Below are 19875 nucleotides of genomic sequence, written 5' to 3' on the forward strand. Positions count from 1 at the left end.
AGCGTAAGTATTTCCCTCGGTTTTTGAGAACCAAGGTATCAATCCAATAGGAGGCTACGCGCGAGTCCCTCGCACCTACACAAAACAAATAAATCCTCGCAACCAACATGATAAGGGGTTGTCAATCCCTACACGGTCACTTACGAGAGTGAGATCTGATAGATATGATAAGATAATATTTTTGGTATTTTTATGATAAAGATGCAAAGTAAAATAAAAGGAAAGTAAAAAAGCAAAGGAAATAATTAAGTGTTGGAAGATTAATATGATGAAGATAGACCCGGGGGCCATAGGTTTCACTAGTGGCTTCTCTCAAGAGCATAGGTATTTTACGGTGGGTGAACAAATTACTGTTGAGCAATTGACAGAATTGAGCATAGTTATGAGAATATCTAGGTATGATCATGTATATAGGCATCACGTCCAAGACAAGTAGACCGACTCCTGCCTGCATCTACTACTATTACTCCACACATCGACCGCTATCCAGCATGCATCTAGAGTGTTAAGTTCATAAGAACAGAGTAACGCTTTAAGCAAGATGACATGATGTAGAGGGATAAATTCATGCAATATGATAAAAAAACATCTTGATATCCTCGATGGCAACAATAGAATGTGTGCCTTGCTGCCCCTACTGTCACTGGGAAAGGACACCGCAAGATTGAACCCAAAGCTAAGCACTTCTCCAGCAAGGAAGATCAATCTAGTAGGCCAAACCAAACTGATAATTCGAAGAGACTTGCAAAGATAACCGATCATACATAAAAGAATTCAGAGAAGATTCAAATATTGTTCATAGATAAACTTGATCATAAACCCACAATTCACCGGTCTCAACAAAACACACCGCAGAAGAAGATTACATCGAATAGATCTCCACGAGAGAGGGGGAGAACATTGTATTGAGATCCAAAAAGAGAGAAGAAGCCATCTAGCTAATAACTATGGACCCGAAGGTCTGAGGTAAACTACTCACACTTCATCGGAAGTGCTATGGTGTTGATGTAGAAGCCCTCCGTGATCGATGCCCCCTCCGGCGGAGCTCCGGGATAGGCCCCAAGATGGTATCTCATGGATACAGAAAGTTATGGTGGTGGGATTAGGGTTTTGGCTCCGTATTTGGTCGTTTGGGGGTACGTAGGTATATATATATAGGAGGAAGGAGTACGTCGGTGGAGCAACATGGGGCCCACGAGGGTGGAGGGCATACCTGGGGGTAGGCGCGCCCCCTACCTCATGGCTTCCCTGTTGGTTGCTTGACGTAGGGTCCGAGTCTCCTAGATCTTGTTCGTTCCAAAAATCACATTCCCAAAGGTTTCATTCCGTTTGGACTCCGTTTGATATTCCTTTTCTTCGAAACCCTAAAATAGGCAAAAAAACAGCAATTCTGGGCTGGGCCTCCGGTTAGTAGGTTAGTCCCAAAAATAATATAAAAGTGTATAATAAAGCCCAATAATGTCCAAAACAGAATATAATATAGCATGGAACAATCAAAAATTATAGATATGTTGGAGACGTATCAACTGTCCCGCCGACCCAACTCGGCTTCTCTCTCTTCATACATGCGCACTCGAGGTGAGTCATGAATGATGTTACAGGGCAAAATGGCCTCTGCGCCATACACCATGAAGAATGGTGTGTATCCGGTAGTGCGATTGGGCATGGTCTGAAGCCCCCAGAGTACGGAGTCCAGCTCCTCAACCCAGTGCTTGTCTGATTCTTTCAACGACCGCACTAGTATAGGCTTAATGCCGCTCATAATAAGACCATTAGCTCGTTCGACTTGACCGTTCATTTGTGGATGATAGACCGAGCTGTAATCGAGCTTAATGCCCAATTTAGCACACTAGGATTTCACTTCATTAGCTGTGAAATTGGAGCTGTTGTCGGTGATGATGCTGTGTGGGACACCATAATGGTGCACGACACCGGATATAAAGTCTATCACCGGTCCAGCTTCGGCCGTTTTCACTGGTTTGGCCTCTATCCATTTGGTGAATTTATCTACCATGACTAGCAGATATTTTTTCTTATGACTTCCTCCTTTAAGGGGTCCTACCATATCAAGCCCCCCAGACCGCAAAAGGCCAGGTAATGGGGATTATTTGTAAAGCACTAGGTGGCATATGGCTTTGATTGGCGAAGAGCTGGCATCCGACACAACGTTGGACCAGGTCCTGTGCATCTGCTCGGGCCGTCGGCCAAAAGAAACCTGTACGGAAGGCCTTACTTACAAGGGCCCGAGCCGCGGCATGGTGACCGCCGAGACCAGCATGGATTTCAGCCAGGAGCTGTCGTCCCTCTTCTTCGAAGATACATCTTTGAAGGACTCCGATAGCACTTTTCTTGTAGAGCTCTCTGTAATGGACCTTGTATGCTTTCGAGCGCCGAACAATGCAGTGAGCCTCACTCTGGTCCCCAGGAAGCTCTCTCCTATTAAGGTAGGCCAAGAAGGGTTCGGTCCATGGGGCAATTGCCGCCATTATTAGATGGGCCGATGGTGTTATTTCGGTGGCTAAGCCCTGATGATATCGGTATTGTGTTTGGAATCTGGGGACATAATCAGATTCGGACTAGTGTTGCCGCTCTCATCCTGCCACACCACGGATGGCTTGAAGAGCCTTTCCAAAAAGATGTTAGGTGGGATGGGGTCACCCTTGGCGCCCATGCAAGCAAGGACATCCGCCGCTTGATTGCTTTCTCAAGCCACATGATGAAACTCGAGTCCCTCGAACCAAGCTGATATTTTGAGTACGGCATTGCGATAGGCCGCCATCTTCGGATCCTTGGCGTCGAAGTCTCCCTTTACTTGGGATATTGCGAGATTTGAATCCCCACGCACCTCCAGGCGTTGTATGCCCATGGAGGTAGCCATCCGAAGACCGTGCAACAAGGCCTCGTATTCGGCTGCATTGTTGGAGTCTGTGTGTAATATTTTGAGTACGTACTGGACTGTGTCTCCAGTGGGGGACATTAAAATGACGCCTGCTCCTAAACCGGCCAGCGTTTTAGAGCCATCGAAGTGCATGACCCAGTTGGAATATGTACCGTACTCATTAGGGAGTTCGGCCTCTGTCCATTCGCCGATGAAGTCGGCCAATACTTGGGATTTAATGGCTCGGCGTGGTTATGTTATGTCGAATGGTAGGAGCTCAATAGCCCACTTGGCAAATGTCGCGGTTATTTATTATATCATTGAGTGGTACTTCGGAAGCCATCGTGATCGAACACTCTTGGAAGTAGTGGCGTAGCTTCCGGGATGCCATGAAGACCGCATATGTTATCTTTTGGTAATGAGGGTACTAGGATTTGCATGGTGTGAGGATAGTGGATACGTAGTACACCGGTTTATGAAGTGGGAACTTGTGTTGGTCCTCCTCTCGCTCAATGACGAGCATTGCGCTCACCACCTGGTGTGTTGCAGAGATGTGTAATAACATTGGTACGCCGACGTTTGGCGCGGCCAGGATTGGGTTGCTCGCTAAAAGAGCCTTTATTTCCTCCAGCCCGTCCGTTGCCGCTTCCGTCCACTCGAAGTGGTTGGTACGTCGGAGAAGGCAATAAAGTGGCAATGCTTTTTCTCTTAGTCTGGAGATAAAGCGGCTTAAAGCTGCCACGCATCCGGCTAGTTTTTGGAACTGTTTAAGGTCTATTGGTGTAGCCAATTGTGATAAAGCTCGGATTTTGGTTGGGTTTGCCCCAATTCCTCTATTGGAAACGATGAAGCCTAGCAGTTTTCCGGTGGGGACGCCGAAAACACACTTTTCTAGATTGAGCTTGATGTCATATGTCCGGAGGTTTTCGAATGTCAGACGCAGGTCGTCTATTAACGACTCGACGTGCTTAGTCTTGATGACGACGTCATCCACATATGCTTCAACTGTCTTGCCGGTTTGTTTCTCCAGGCATGTTTGAATCATGCGTTGGTAGGTGGCGCCAGCATTTTCAAGCCCAAAGGGCATAGTGTTGAAGCAGAAAGGCCCGTATGGGGTGATGAATGACGTTGCGGCTTGGTCAGACTCCTTCATTTTGATTTGATGGTATCCGGAGTATGCGTCGAGGAAACATAGTGAGTCATGTCCTGCAGTAGCATCAATAATCTGATCGATGCGGTGGAAGGGGAAGCGATCCTTAGGGCAAGCCTTATTGAGGTCTTTGAAATTGACTCACAGGCGCCAGGATTTGTCCTTCTTTAGCACCATCACCAGGTTTGTTAGGCAGTCCAGGTGTTTTATCTCTTTGATGAATCCGGCCTCGATTAACTTGGCTAGATCTTCCCCCATGGCTTGTCGTTTAGGTTCGAAAAAGCGCCACAGTGTTTGCTTGACTGGCGTATATCCCTTCAATATATTGAGGCTGTGTTTGGCCAACCTGCGTGGGATTCCTGACATATCAGAAGGGTGCCAGGCGAATATGTCCCAGTTCTCACACAGGAATGTTCATAGTGCGGTGTCAACCATTGGGTCCAATTGTGCCCCGATGGAAGCTGTCTTCTTGGGGTCCGTCGGGTGGACTTCAAATTTGACTATTTCGTCTGCTGGTTTGAAGGAGGTGGATTTGGGACGCTTATCAAGGATTATGTCGTCCCTATCCACCATAGAGCGTAGTTCGGTTAACTCTTCCGCCGCGAGGGCCTCAGACAGTGCCTCGAGGGCTAGGGATGCTGTTTTGTTTTTTGCCCGAAGGGCTATGTCTGGATCACTAGCAAGAGTGATAATACCGTTGGGCCCGGGCATCTTGAGTTTCATATACCCGTAATGAGGTATAGCTTGAAAGCGTGTGAATGCATCTCGCCCCAACAGGGCATCATATCTGATGACCCATGAGTATAGGGGATCTATCGTAGTCCTTTCGACAAGTAAGAGTGTCGAACCCAACGAGCAGCAGAAGGAAATGATAGGCGGTTTTCAGCAAGGTATTCTCAGCAAGCACTGAAATTATAGGTAACAGATAGTTTTGTGATAAGATAATTTGTAACGAGCAACAAGTAACAAAAGTAAATAAAGTGCAGCAAGATGGCCCAATCCTTTTTGAGGCAAAGGACAAGCCTGGACAAACTCTTATATAGAGAAAAGCACTCCCGAGGACACATGGGAATTATCGTCAAGCTAGGTTTCATCACGATCATATGATTCACGTTCGGTACTTTGATAATTTGGTATGTGGGTGGACCAGTGCTTGGGTGTTGTCCTTACTTGTACAAGCATCCCACTTATGATTAACCTCTATTGCAAGCATCCGCAACTACAACAAAAGTATTAAGGTAAACCTAACCATAGCATGAAACATATGGATCCAAATCAGCCCCTTAGGAAGCAACGCATAAACTAGGGTTTAAGCTTCTGTCACTCTAGCAACCCATCATCTACTTATTACTTCCCAATGCCTTCCTCTAGGCCCAAATAATGGTGAAGTGTCATGTAGTTGATGTTCACATAACACCACTAGAGGAGAGACAACATACATCTTATCAAAATATCGAACGAATACCAAATTCACATGACTACTAATAGCAAGACTTCTCCCATGTCCTCAAGGACAAACGTAACTACTCACAAAGAATATTCATATTCATAATCAGAGGGGTATTAATATGCATATAGGATCTGAACATATGATCTTCCACCAAATAAACCAACTAGCATCAACTACAAGGAGTAATTAACACTACTTGCAACCCACAGGTACCAATCCCAGACTTGAAGACAATAATTGGATACAAGAGATGAACTAGGGTGTGGGTCATCCCAGACTTGAAGACAATAATTGGATACAAGAGATGAATTGGATATAGAATCTGTTCCTGTTCATGCTCAGGTACACAACATAAGGGTGTGGGTCATCCCAGAAGTAATGTCGTAAATCATAGAAAAACTTTTTCTTTTGCTGGTATGTGAAACTAGGTGGTATAAATTTAGCAACAATGTAATTAGCATAATCAGCATACCATGGAGCAGTATGAGAAGCATTTATGACATTTAATTGTTCATCAGGAAAGCTATCATCAATAGGTAGTGGGTCATCAAGAACATTTTCTAACCTAGACAAGTTGTCTGCAATGGGGTTCTCAGCTCCCTTTCTATCAATAATATGCAAATCAAATTCTTGTAGCAAGAGAACCCATCTAATAAGTCTAGGTTTAGCATCTTTCTTTTCCATAAGATATTTAATAGCAGCATGATCAGTGTGAATAGCTACTTTAGAATCAACAATATAAGGTCTGAACTTATCACAAGCAAATACAACGACTAAGAATTCTTTTTCAGTAGTAGCATAATTTCTCTGGGCATTGTCTAGAGTTTTACTAGCATATTGAATAACATTTAATTTCTTATCAACTCTTTGCCCTAGAACAGCACCTACGGCATAATCACTAGCATCGCACATAATTTCAAAAGGTAAATTCCAATCAGGTGGCTGAGCAATAGGTGCAGAGATCAATGCTTTCTTAAGTATTTCAAATGCTTCTACACAATCATTATCAAAGACGAACGGTATATCTTTTTGTAATAAATTAGTCAGAGTCCGAGAAATTTTTGAGAAGTCCTTAATGAACTTCCTATAAAAACCGGCATGACCAAGGAAACTTCTTATACCTTTGATGTCCTTGGGACACGGCATCTTTTCAATAGCATCAACTTTAGCTTTATCAACTTCAATGCCTCTTTCAAAAAATTTGTGCCCCAAGACAATACCTTCATTAACCATGAAGTGGCATTTCTCCCAATTCAAGACAAGGTTAGTTTCTTCACATCTCTGCAAAACTCGATCAAGGTTGCTTAAGCAATCATCAAAAGAGGATCCATAAACGGAGAAATCATCCATGAATACCTCACATATCTTTTCACAAAAATCGGAAAATATAACCATCATGCATCTTTGAAAGGTAGCAGGTGCATTACATAAACCAAAAGGCATACGTCTATAAGCAAAAGTACCAAAAGGGCAAGTAAAAGTGGTCTTAGATTGATCATCAGCTGACATAGCTATTTGGGAGAAACCAAAATAACCATCTAGAAAGCAAAAATGTGTATGTTTGGTTAACCTTTCTAGCATTTGATCAATAAAAGGTAAGGGGTAATGATCTTTTTAGTAGCCTTATTTAATTTGCGGAATCAATTCATCTTTATCATTAGGAACAACAGTAATACCTCCCTTCTTAGGAACACAATGGACAGGACTTACCCCCTGACTATCAGCAATGGGATAAATTATACATGCCTCAAGGAGCTTTAGTATTTCTTTTCTTAACACTTCTTTCATCTTAGGATTCAGTCGTCGTTGGTGATCAATAACTGGTTTGGCATCTTTTTCCAAATTTATTTTGTGTTGACATAGAGTGGGACTAATGCCCTTAAGATCATCAAGAGTATATCCAATAGCTGCAGGGTGCTTCTTCAGAATTTTCAATAATTTTTCTTCCTCCTTCTCTGAAAGGTTAGCACTAATAATAACATGATATATCTTATTTTCATCAAGATAAGCATATTTAAGATTATCAGGCAAAGGTTTAAGATCAAACACGGGATCACCCTTGGGTGGAGGAGGATCCCCTAAAATTTCAATAGGCAAGTTGTGCTTCAGAATAGGTCCCTGTTTACAGAACACTTCATCTATTTCCTTCTTTCTTCATAAACATATCATTTTCATGGTCTAGCATATATTGTTCTAAAGGATCACTAGGAGGTATGGCAATAGAAGCAAGACCAATAATTTCATCCTTACTAGGCAATTCTTCTTCACGGTGTTGTCTACGAAATTTAGAAAAGTTGAACTCACGAGAAATATCACCTAAACCAATAGTAATAACATCCTTTTTGCAGTCTATCCTAGCATTAACAGTGTTTAAGAAGGGTCTACCAAATATAATGGGACAAAAGCTATCTTGTGGGGAACCAAGAACAAGAAAATCAGGAGGATATTTAGTTTTCCCACACAAGACTTCAACATCTCTAACAATCCCAATTGGTGAAATAGTATCTCTATTGGCAAGTTTAATTGTGACATCAATATCTTCTAACTCAGCAGGTGCAATATCATGCATAATTTCTTTGTATAAGTCAATAGGTATCGCACTAGCACTAGCACCCATATCACACAAGCCATGATAACAATGATCTCCTATTTTAACAGAAATAACAGGCATGCCTACCACAGGTCTATGTTTATCTTTAGCACAAGGTTTAGCAATTCTAGCAGTTTCATCACAGAAATAAATAACATGCCCATCAATATTATCAGCCAAGAGATACTTAACAATAGCAATATTAGGTTCAACTTTAACTTGCTCAGGAGGTGTATAGGTTCTAATATTGCTTTTACAAACCATAGTTGAAGCTTTAGCATGATCTTTTATCCTAATAGGAAAAGGTGGTTTCTCATCATAAGCAGTAAGAATAATAGGATCATTATAAGTGACAGTCTTTTCTTCAACTTTAATAGGTGCAGCTACTTTTACTTCAATGGGAGGATTATATTTAAACCACTTCTCCTTAGGGAGATCAACATGAGTAGCAAAAGATTCACAGAAAGAAGCTACTATTTCAGAGTCAAGTCCATATTTAGTGCTAAATTTACGGAAAACATCGGTATCCATAAAAGATTTAACACAATCAAACTTAGGTGTCATACCTGACTCCTTACCTTCGTCGAGATCCCAATCTTCAGAGTTGCATTTAATTCTTTCCAATAAATCCCATTTGAATTCAATAGTCTTCATCGTAAAAGAGCCAGCACAAGAAGTATCGAGCATGGTGCGGTTGTTATCAGAAAGCCGAGCATAAATTTTTTGAATAATCACTTCTCTTGAGAGCTCATGATTGGGGCATGAATATAACATTGAATTAAGCCTCCCCCAAGCTTGAGCGATGCTTTCTCCTTCGCGAGGCCAAACATTATATATATAATTACAATCACGATGAACAATATGCATAGGATAAAACTTCTGATGAAATTCCAATTTCAATCGTTTGTAGTTCCATGGTCCCATATCATCACATAGCCTATACCATGTCAATGTGTCTCCCTCCAAAGACAAAGGGAAGACCTTCTTCTTGATAACATCATCGGGCATACCTGCAATCTTAAATAATCCACAAACTTCATCCACATATATTAGGTGCTCATCAGGATGTAATGTTCATCTCCTGTAAAAGGATTAGCTAGCAGTTTTTCTATCATACCTGAAGGAATTTCAAAGCAGACATTTTCATTTTCAGTAGGTTCAATAGGTTCAGTAGGTTGGGGAGCAACTCTTTGCTCTACTAGTTGGGGTGAAGATACCCCGAACAAGCCCCTCAGAGGATTACTTTCCATAGTAACAAGTGACAGTAAATTTCAGCACACTATATAAATTTTGCATTACCAAATTCCACCTACCAAAGGCACTTCACTCCCCGGCAACGGCACCAGAAAAGAGTCTTGATGACCCACAAGTATAGGGGATATATCGTAGTCCTTTCGATAAGTAAGAGTGTCGAACCCAACGAGGAGCAGAAGGAAATGATAAGCGGTTTTCAGCAAGGTATTCTCTGCAAGCACTGAAATTATAGGTAACAGATAGTTTTATGATAAGATAATTTGTAATGAGAAACAAGTAACAAAAGTAAATAAAGTGCAGAAAGATGGCCCAATCCTTTTTGTAGCAAAGGACAAGCCTGGACAAACTCTTATATAGAGAAAAACGCTCCCGAGGACACATGGGAATTATCGTCAAGCTAGGTTTCATCATGATCATATGATTCGCGTTCGGTACTTTGATAATTTGGTATGTGGGTGGACCGGTTCTTGGGTGTTGTCCTTACTTGGACAAGCATCCCACTTATGATTAACCTCTATTTCAAGCATCCGCAACTACAACAAAAGTATTAAGGTAAACCTAACCATAGCATGAAACATATGGATCCAAATCATCCCCTTACGAAGCAATGCATAAACTAGGGTTTAAGCTTCTGTCACTCTAGCAACCCATCATCTACTTATTACTTCCCAATGCCTTCCTCTAGGCCCAAATAATGGTGAAGTGTCATGTAGTCGACGTTCACATAACACCACTAGAGGAGAGACAACATACATCTCATCAAAATATCGAACGAATACCAAATTCACATGACTACTAATAGCAAGACTTCTCCCATGTCCTCAGGAACAAACGTAACTACTCACAAAGCATATTCATATTCATAATCAAAGGGGTATTAATATGCATATAGGATCTGAACATATGATCTTCCACCAAATAAACCAACTAGCATCAACTACAAGGAGTAATTAACACTACTAGCAACCCACAGGTACCAATCCCAGACTTGAAGACAACAATTGGATACAAGAGATGAACTAGGGTTTGAGAGGAGATGGTGCTGGTGAAGATGTTGATGGAGATTGACCCCCTCCCAATGAGAGGATCATTGGTGATGACGATGGCGATGATTTCCCCCTTCCGGAGGAAAGTTTCCCCGGCAGAACAGCTCCGCCAGAGCCCTAGATTGGTTCCGCCAAGGTTCTGCCTCGTGGCGGCGGAGTCTCGTCCCGAAAGCTTGCTTATGATTTTTTTTCCTCAACGAAAGACTCCATATAGCAGAAGATGGGCATCGGAGGGCCACCAGGGGCCACGAGGCAGGGGGCGCACCCAGGGGGTAGGGCGTGCCCCCCACCCTCGTGGCCAGGGTGTGGCCCCCCTTTCGAACTTCTTGAGCTCGGTATTTTTTATATATTGTAAAAATGACTTCCATGAAGTTTCAGGACTTTTGGAGCTATGCAGAATAGGTCTCTAATATTTGCTCCTTTTCCAGCCCAGAATCCCAGCTGCCGGCATTCTCCCTCTTTATGTAAACCTTGTAAAATAAGAGAGAATAGGCATAAGTATCGTGACATAATGTGTAATAACAGCCCATAATGCATTAAATATGAATATAAAAGCATGATGCAAAATGGACGTATCAATATCCACTGTTAAAAGGGGCCACTTGGAAGGTTATCTCTTTGGACCGATAGTTCTTCGGCGTGCCGAATACCACGTCGAGTGTAATTTTCCCCGCGCATCATGCCTCCCGGCTGGGAATGATCCCTCGGATGGTTGTATTACTATGCTCGATGCGCCTCCTGTCTATTTCCATTTTATTCAGTGTGTCCTCGTGAAGGAAATATGCCCTAGAGGTAATAATAAAGTTATTATTTTATTTCCATATATCATGATAAATGTTTATTATTCATGCTAGAATTGTATTATCCGGAAACATAATACTTGTGTGAATACATAGCCAAACTAAAACGTCACTAGTGTGCCTCTACTTGACTAGCTCGTTAATCAAAGATGGTTATGTTTCCTAACCATAGACATGTGTTGTCATTTGATTAATGGGATCACATCATTAGGAGAATGATGTGATTGACATGACGCATTCCATTAGCTTAGCACCCGATCGTTTAGTATGTTGCTATTGCTTTCTTCATGACTTATACATGTTCCTATGACTATGAGATTATGCAACTCCCATTTGCCGGAGGAACACTTTGTGTGCTACAAAACGTCACAACGTAACTGGGTGATTATAAAGGAGCTCTACAAGTGTCTCCAAAGGTACATGTTGGGTTGGCGTATTTCGAGATTAGGATTTGTCACTCCGATTGTCGGAGAGGTATCTCTGGGCCCTCTCAGTAATGCACATCACATAAGCCTTGCAAGCATTGCAACTAATGAGTTAGTTGCGAGATGATGTATTATGAAATGAGTAAAGAGACTTGCCGGTAACGATATTGAACTAGGTATTAAGATACCGACAATCGAATCTCGGGCAAGTAACATACCGATGACAAAGGGAACAAAGTATGTTGTTATGCGGTCTGACCGATAAAAGATCTTCGTTGAATATGTGGGAGCCAATATGAGCATCCAGGTTCCGCTATTGGTTATTGACCAAAGACATGTCTCGGTCATGTCTACATTGTTCTCAAACCCGTAGGGTCCGCACGCTTAACGTTACGATGACAGTTTCATTATGAGTTTATATATTTTGATGTACCGAAGTTTGTTCGGAGTCCCGGATGTGATCACGGACATGACTAGGAGTCTCGAAATGTTTGAGACATAAAGATTGATATATTGGAAGCCTATGTTTGGACATCAGAAGTGTTCCGGGTGAAATCGGCATTTTACCGGAGTACCGGGAGGTTACCGGAACCCCCCGATAACCCAATGGGCCTAGTGGAGGAAGAGGAGATGAGACCTAGGGGCTGCCGCGCACCCCTCCCCCCCCCCCAAGTCCGAATTGCGGTGCGGTGCCCCCTTCCACCATAGTCCTCGATAATATTGTAGTGGTGCTTAGGCGAAGCCCTGCGACAGTAGAACATCAAGATCGTCACCACGCCGTCGTGCTGAGGAACTCTTCCCCGACACTTTGCTGGATCGGAGTCCGGGGATCGTCATCGAGCTAAACGTGTGCTAGAACTCGGAGGTGCCGTAGTTTTGGTGCTTGATCGATCGGGCCGTCAAGACGTACGACTACATCAACCGCGTTATCATAACGCTTCCGCTGTCGGTCTACGAGGGTATGTAGATTACACTCTCCCCTCTCATTGCTATACATCACCATGATCTTGCATGTGCGTAGGAAAATTTTGAAATTACTACGTTCCCCAACAGTGGCATCCGAGCCTGGTTTTATGTGTTGATGTTATATGCACGAGTAGAACACAAGCGAGTTGTGGGCGATATAAGTCATACTGCTTACCAACATGTCATACTTTGGTTCGGCGGTATTGTTGGATGAAGCGGCCCAGACCGACATTACGCGTACGCTTAAGCGAGACTGGTTCTACCGACGTGCTTTGCACATAGGTGGCTGGCGGGTGTCAGTTTCTCCAACTTAGTTGAACCGAGTATGGCTATGCCCGGTCCTTGCGAAGGTTAAAACAACACCAACTTGACAAACTATCGTTGTGGTTTTGATGCGTAGGTAAGATTGGTTCTTGCTTAAGCCCGTAGCAACCACGTAAAACTTGCAACAACAAAGTAGAGGACGTCTAACTTGTTTTTGCAGGGCATGTTGTGATGTGATATGGTCAAGACATGATGCTAAATTTTATTGTATGAGATGATCATGTTTTGTAACCGAGTTATCGGCAACTGGCAGGAGCCATATGGTTGTCGCTTTATTGTATGCAATGCAATTGCGCTGTAATGCTTTACTTTATCACTAAGCGGTAGCGATAGTCGTGGAAGCATAAGATTGGTGAGATGACAACGATGCTACGATGGTGATCAAGGTGTCGCACCGGTGATGATGGTGATCATGACGGTGCTTCAAAGATGGAGATCACAAGCACAAGATGATGATGGCCATATCATATCACTTATATTGATTGCATGTGATGTTTATCTTTTATGCATCTTATCTTGCTTTGATTGACGGTAGCATTATAAGATGATCCCTCACTAAATTATCAAAGTATAAGTGTTCTCCCTGAGTATGCACCGTTGCGAAAGTTCTTCGTGCTGAGACACCACGTGATGATCGGGTGTGATAGGCTCTACATTCAAATACAACGGGTGCAAAACAGTTGCACACGGAATACTCAGGTTAAACTTGACGAGCCTAGCATATAACAGATATGGCCTCAGAACACGGAGACCGAAAGGTCGAGCGTGAATCATATAGTAGATATGATCAACATAGTGATGTTCACCATTGAAACTACTCCATCTCACGTGATGATCGGACATGGTTTAGTTGATTTGGATCACGTGATCACTTAGATGATTAGAGGGATGTCTATCTAAGTGGGAGTTCTTAAGTAATATGATTAATTGAACTTAAATTTATTATGAACTTAGTCCTGGTAGTATTTTGCAAATTATGTTGTAGATCAATAGCTCGCGTTGTTGCTTTCATATGTTTATTTTGATATGTTCCTAGAGAAAATTGAGTTGAAAGATGTTAGTAGCAATGATGCGGATTGGATCCGTGATCTGAGGTTTATCCTCATTGCTGCACAGAATAATTATGTCCTTGATGCACCACTAGGTGACAGACCTATTACAGGAGCAGATGCAGACATTATGAACGTTTGGCTAGCTCAATATGATGACTACTTGATAATTTAGTGCACCATGCTTAACGGCTTAGAATCGGGACTTCAAAGACGTTTTGAACGTCATGGACCATATGAGATGTTCCAGGAGTTGAAGTTAATATTTCAAGCAAATACCCGAGTTGAGAGATATGAAGTCTCCAACAAGTTCTATAGCTAAAAGATGGAGGAGAATCGCTCAACTAGTGAGCATGTGCTCAGATTGTCTGGGTACTACAATCACTTGAATCAAGTGGGAGTTAATCTTCCAGATAAAATAGTGATTGACAGAATTCTCTAGTCACCATCACCAAGTTAGTAGAACTTCGTGGTGAACTATAATATGCAAGGGATAACGGAAACGATTCCCAAGCTCTTCGTGATGCTAAAATCGACGAAGGTAGAAATCAAGAAAAACATCAAGTGATGATGGTAGACAAGACCACTAGTTTCAAGAAGAGGGCAAAAGGAAGAAGGGGAACTTCAAGAAGAACGGCAAGCAAGTTGCTGCTCAAGTGAAGAAGCCCAAGTCTGGTCCTAAGCCTGAGACTAAGTGCTTCTACTGCAAAGGGACTGGTCACTGGAAGCGGAACTACCCCAAGTGATTGGCGGATAAGAAGGATGGCAAAGTGAACATAAGTATATTTGATATACATGTTATTGATGTGTGCTTTACTAGTGTTTATAGCAACCCGTCAGTATTTGATACTAGTTCAGTTGCTAAGATTAGTAACTCGAAACAGGAGTTGCAGAACAAATAGAGACTAGTTAAGGGTGAAGTGACGATGTGTGTTGGAAGTGGTTCCAAGATTGATATGATCATCATCGCACACTCCCTATACTTTCGGGATTAGTGTTGAACCTAAATAAGTGTTATTTGGTGTTTGCGTTGAGCATGAATATGATTTGATCATGTTTATTATAATACGGTTATTCATTTAAGTAAGAGAATAAATTGTTGTTCTGTTTACATGAATAAAACCTTATATGGTTACACACCCAATGAAAATAGTTCGTTGGATCTCGATCATAGTGATACACATAATCATAATATTGAAACCAAAAGATGCAAAGTTAATAATGATAGTGCAACTTATTTTTGGCACTGCCGTTTAGGTCATATTGGTGTAAAGCGCATGAAGAAACTCCATGCTGATGGGCTTTTGGAATCACTTGATTATGAATCAGTTGATGCTTGCGAACCATGCCTCATGGGCAAGATGACTAAGACTCGTTCTTCGGAACAGTGGAGCGAGCAACAGATTTGTTGGAAATCATACATACTGATGTATGTGGTCCGATGAATATTGAGGCTCGCGACAGGTATCATTATTTTCTGATCTTCACAGATGATTTGAGCAGATATGAGTATATCTACTTGATGAAACACAAGTCTGAAACATTTGAAAAGTTCAAAGAATTTCAGAGTGAAGTGGAGAATCATCGTAACAAAAATGAAAGTTTCTATGATATGATCGCAGAAGTAAAATATTTGAGTTACGAGTTTGGCCTTCAGTTAAAAACAATGTGAAATAGTTTCACTACTCACGCCACCTGGAACACCACAGCATAATGGTGTGTCCGAACGTCAAAACCGTGCTTTATTAGATATGGTGCGATCTATGATGTCTCTTACCGATTACCACTATCGTTTTGGGGTTATGCATTAGAGACAGATACATTCACGTTAAATAGGGCACCATCTAAATCCGTTGAGACGACACCGTATGAACTATGGTTTGGCAAGAAACCTAAGTTGTCGTTTCTTAAAGTTTGAGGTTGCAATGCTTATGTGAGAAAGTTTCAACTTGGTAAGCTCAAACCTAAATCGGAGAAGTGCGTCTTCATAGGATACCCAAAAGAAAATGTTGGGTACACCTTCTATCGCAGATCCGAAAGCAAGATATTCATTGCTGAGAATGGATCCTTTCTAGAGAAGGAGTTTCTCTCGAAAGAAGTGAGTGGGAGGAAAGTAGAACTTGGTGAGGTAACTGTACCTGCTCCCTTATTGGAAAGTACGTCATCACAGAAATCTGTTCCTGTGACTACTACACCAATTAGTGAGGAAGCTAATGATGATGATCATGTAACTTCAGATCAAGTTACTACCGAACCTCGTAGGTAACCAGAGTGAGATCCGCACCAGAGTGGTACGGTAATCCTGTTCTGGAGGTCATGTTACTTGACCATGACGAGCCTACGAACTATGAGGAAGCGATGATGAGCCCAGATTCCGCGAAATGGCTTGAGGCCATGAAATCTGAGATGAGATCCATGTATGAGAACAAAGTATGGACTTTGATTGACTTGCCCAATGATCGGCGAGCCATTGAGATTAAATGGATCTTCAAGAGGAAGACGGACGCTGATAGTAGTGTTACTATCTACAAAGCTAGAATTGTCACAAAAAGGTTTTCGACAAGTTCAAGGTGTTGACTATGATGAGAGTTTCTCACTCGTATCTATGCTTAAGTCTATCTGAATCATGTTAGCAATTGCCGCATTTTATGAAATATGGCAAATGGATAAATAAAACTGCATTCCTTAATGGATTTATTAATGAAGAGTTGTATATGATGCAACCAGAAGGTTTTGTCAATCCTAAAGGTACTAACAAAATATGCAAGCTCCAGCGATCCATCTATGGACTGGTGCAAGCATCTCGGAGTTGGAATATATGCTTTGATAAGTTGATCAAAGCATATAGTTTTATACAGACTTGTGGTGAAGCCTGTATTTACAAGAAAGTGAGTGGGAGCACTACAACATTTCTGATGAGTCTATGTGTATGACATATTGTTGATCGGAAATAATGTAGAATTATTCTGCAAAGCATAAAGGAGTGTTTGAAAGGAGTTTTTCAAAGAAAGACCTCGGTGAAGCTGCTTACATATTGAGCATCAAGATCTATATAGATAGATCAAGACGCTTGATAAGTTTTCAATGAGTACATACCTTGACAAGTTTTTGAAGTAGTTCAAAATGGAACAGTCAAAGAAAGAGTTCTTGCCTGTGATACAAGGTGTGAAATTGAGTAAGACTCCCGACCACGGTAGAAGATAGAGAGAGAATGAAAGTCATTCCCTATGCCTCAGCCATAGGTTCTATAAAGTATGCCATGTTGTGTACCAGACCTATTGTATACCCTGCCCTGAGTTTGGCAAGGGAGTACAATAGTGATCTAGGAGTAGATCACTGGACATTGGTCAAAATTATCCTTAGTGAAATAAGGATATGTTTCTCGATTATGGAGGTGACAAAAGGTCCGTCGTAAAGGGTTACATCGATGCAAGTTTTGACACTGATCCAGATGACTCTAAGTCTCAATCTGGATACATATTGAAACTAGGAGCAATTAGCTAGAGTAGCTCCATGCAGAGCATTGTTGACATAGAAATTTGCAAAATACTTACGGATCTGAATGTGGCAGACCCGTTGACTAAACTTCTCTCACAAGCAAAACAAGATCACACCTCAGTACTCTTTGGGTGTTAATCACATAGCGATGTGAACTAGATTATTGACTCTAGTAAACCCTTTGGGTGTTGGTCACATGTCGATGTGAACTATGGGTGTTAGAATCATTACTATGTAATCTAGATTATTGACTCTAGTGCAAGTGGGGGACTAAAGGAAATATGCCCTAGAGGCAATAATAAAGTTATTATTTTATTTCCTTATCTCATGATAAATGTTTATTATTCATGCTAGAATTGTATTATCCGGAAACATAATACTTGTGTGAATACATAGACAAACTAAAACGTCACTAGTGTGCCTCTACTTGACTAGCTCGTTAATCAAAGATGGTTATGTTTCCAAACCATAGACATGTGTTGTCATTTGATTAACGGGATCACATCATTAGGAGAATGATGTGATTGACATGACCCATTCCATTAGCTTAGCACCCGATCGTTTAGTATGTTGCTATTGCTTTCTTCATGACTTATACATGTTCCTATGACTATGAGATTATGCAACTCCCGTTTTCCGGAGGAACACTTTGTGTGCTACCAAACGTCACAACGTAACTGGGTGATTATAAATGAGCTCTACAGGTGTCTCCAAAGGTACATGTTGGGTTGGCGTATTTCAAGATTAGGATTTGTCACTCCGATTGTCGGAGAGGTATCTCTAGGCCCTCTCGGTAATGCACATCACATAAGCCTTGCAAGCATTGCGACTAATGAGTTAGTTGCGAGATGATGTATTACGAAACGAGTAAAGAGACCTGCCGGTAACGAGATTGAACTAGGTATTGAGATACCGACGATCGAATCTCGGGCAAGTAACATACCGATGACAAAGGGAACAAAGTATGTTGTTATGCGGTCTGACCGATAAAAGATCTTCGTAGAATATGTGGGAGCCAATATGAGCATCCAGGTTCCGCTATTGGTTATTGACCAAAGACATGTCTCGGTCATGTCTACATTGTTCTCGAACCCGTAGGGTCCGCACGCTTAATGTTACGATGACAGTTTCATTATGAGTTTATATATTTTGATGTACCGAAGTTTGTTTGGAGTCCCGGATGTGATCACGGACATGACGAGGAGTCTCGAAATGTTCGAGACATAAAGATTGATATATTGGAAGCCTATGTTTGGACATCGGAAGTGTTCCGGGTGAAATCGGCATTTTACCGGAGTACCGGGAGGTTACCGGAACCCCCCGATAACCTAATGGGCCTTAATGGGCCTAGTGGAGGAAGAGGAGAGGAGGCCTAGGGGCTGCCGCGCGCCCCTCTCCCCCCCCCCCAAGTCCGAATTGGACAAGGAGGGGGGCGGCGCCCCCCCCCCCTTCCTTTCTTCCCTCTCCTCCTTCCCCCCAATTCCTAATCCAACTAGGGAAAGGGGGGAGTCCTACTCCCGATAGGAGTAGGACTCCTCCGGCATGCCTCCTCCTAGAGCCGGCCGCACCCCCCCTTGCTCCTCTATATACGGGGGCAGGGGCACCCCTAGACACACAAGTTGATCTCCAAGATCGTTCTCTTAGCCGTGTGCGGTGCCCCCTTCCACCATAGTCCTCGATAATATTGTAGTGGTGCTTAGGCGAAGCCCTGCAACAGTAGGACATCAAGATCGTCACCACACCGTCGTGCTGACGGAACTCTTCCCCGACACTTTGCTGGATCGGAGTCCGGGGATCGTCATCGAGCTGAACGTGTGCTAGAACTTGGAGGTGCCGTAGTTTCGATGCTTGATCAATCAGGCCGTGAAGACGTACGACTACATCAACCGTGTTATCATAACGCTTCCGCTGTCGGTCTACGAGGGTATGTAGATTACACTCTCCCCTCTCGTTTCTATACATCACCATGATCTTGCGTGTGCGCAGGAAAATTTTGTAATTACTACGTTCCCCAACACCTCATAGATGAGGTTTAGTCCGTTGCCACCGTCCATGAGCACTTTAGTGAGCCGAAAGCCATCCACAATTGGGTTGAGGACCAAGGTGGCTGGTGCCTGGACTGAACAGATTTTTGGTTCATCACTGGCGTTGAAAGTTATGGCCATGTCATTCCAGGGATTTATTGTTGCGACTTGGCAGACTTCGGCGAGGTCGCGGGGTGCCCTCTTGCGCCGATTGTTTGAAGCGAAAGTCTCGAAGACTGTCAATACTCTATGGTCGTAGTATTCCGGGGGGAGTTGTGCCACGGTGTTTTTGGTGAGGATATCCTCGCCGCTCTTGGCCACTTGCCGGAGTATCCAACATGCTCTAAGGCTGTGGGTTGGTACGGTATCCGGTGTCGTGTGTAGTTTGCATGGCCTATCGAGCCATCCCTCCAGAACGGTT

This window comes from Triticum aestivum, chromosome 2A, assembly GCF_018294505.1.
Source record: "Triticum aestivum cultivar Chinese Spring chromosome 2A, IWGSC CS RefSeq v2.1, whole genome shotgun sequence".
Classification (NCBI taxonomy): Eukaryota; Viridiplantae; Streptophyta; class Magnoliopsida; order Poales; family Poaceae; genus Triticum; species Triticum aestivum.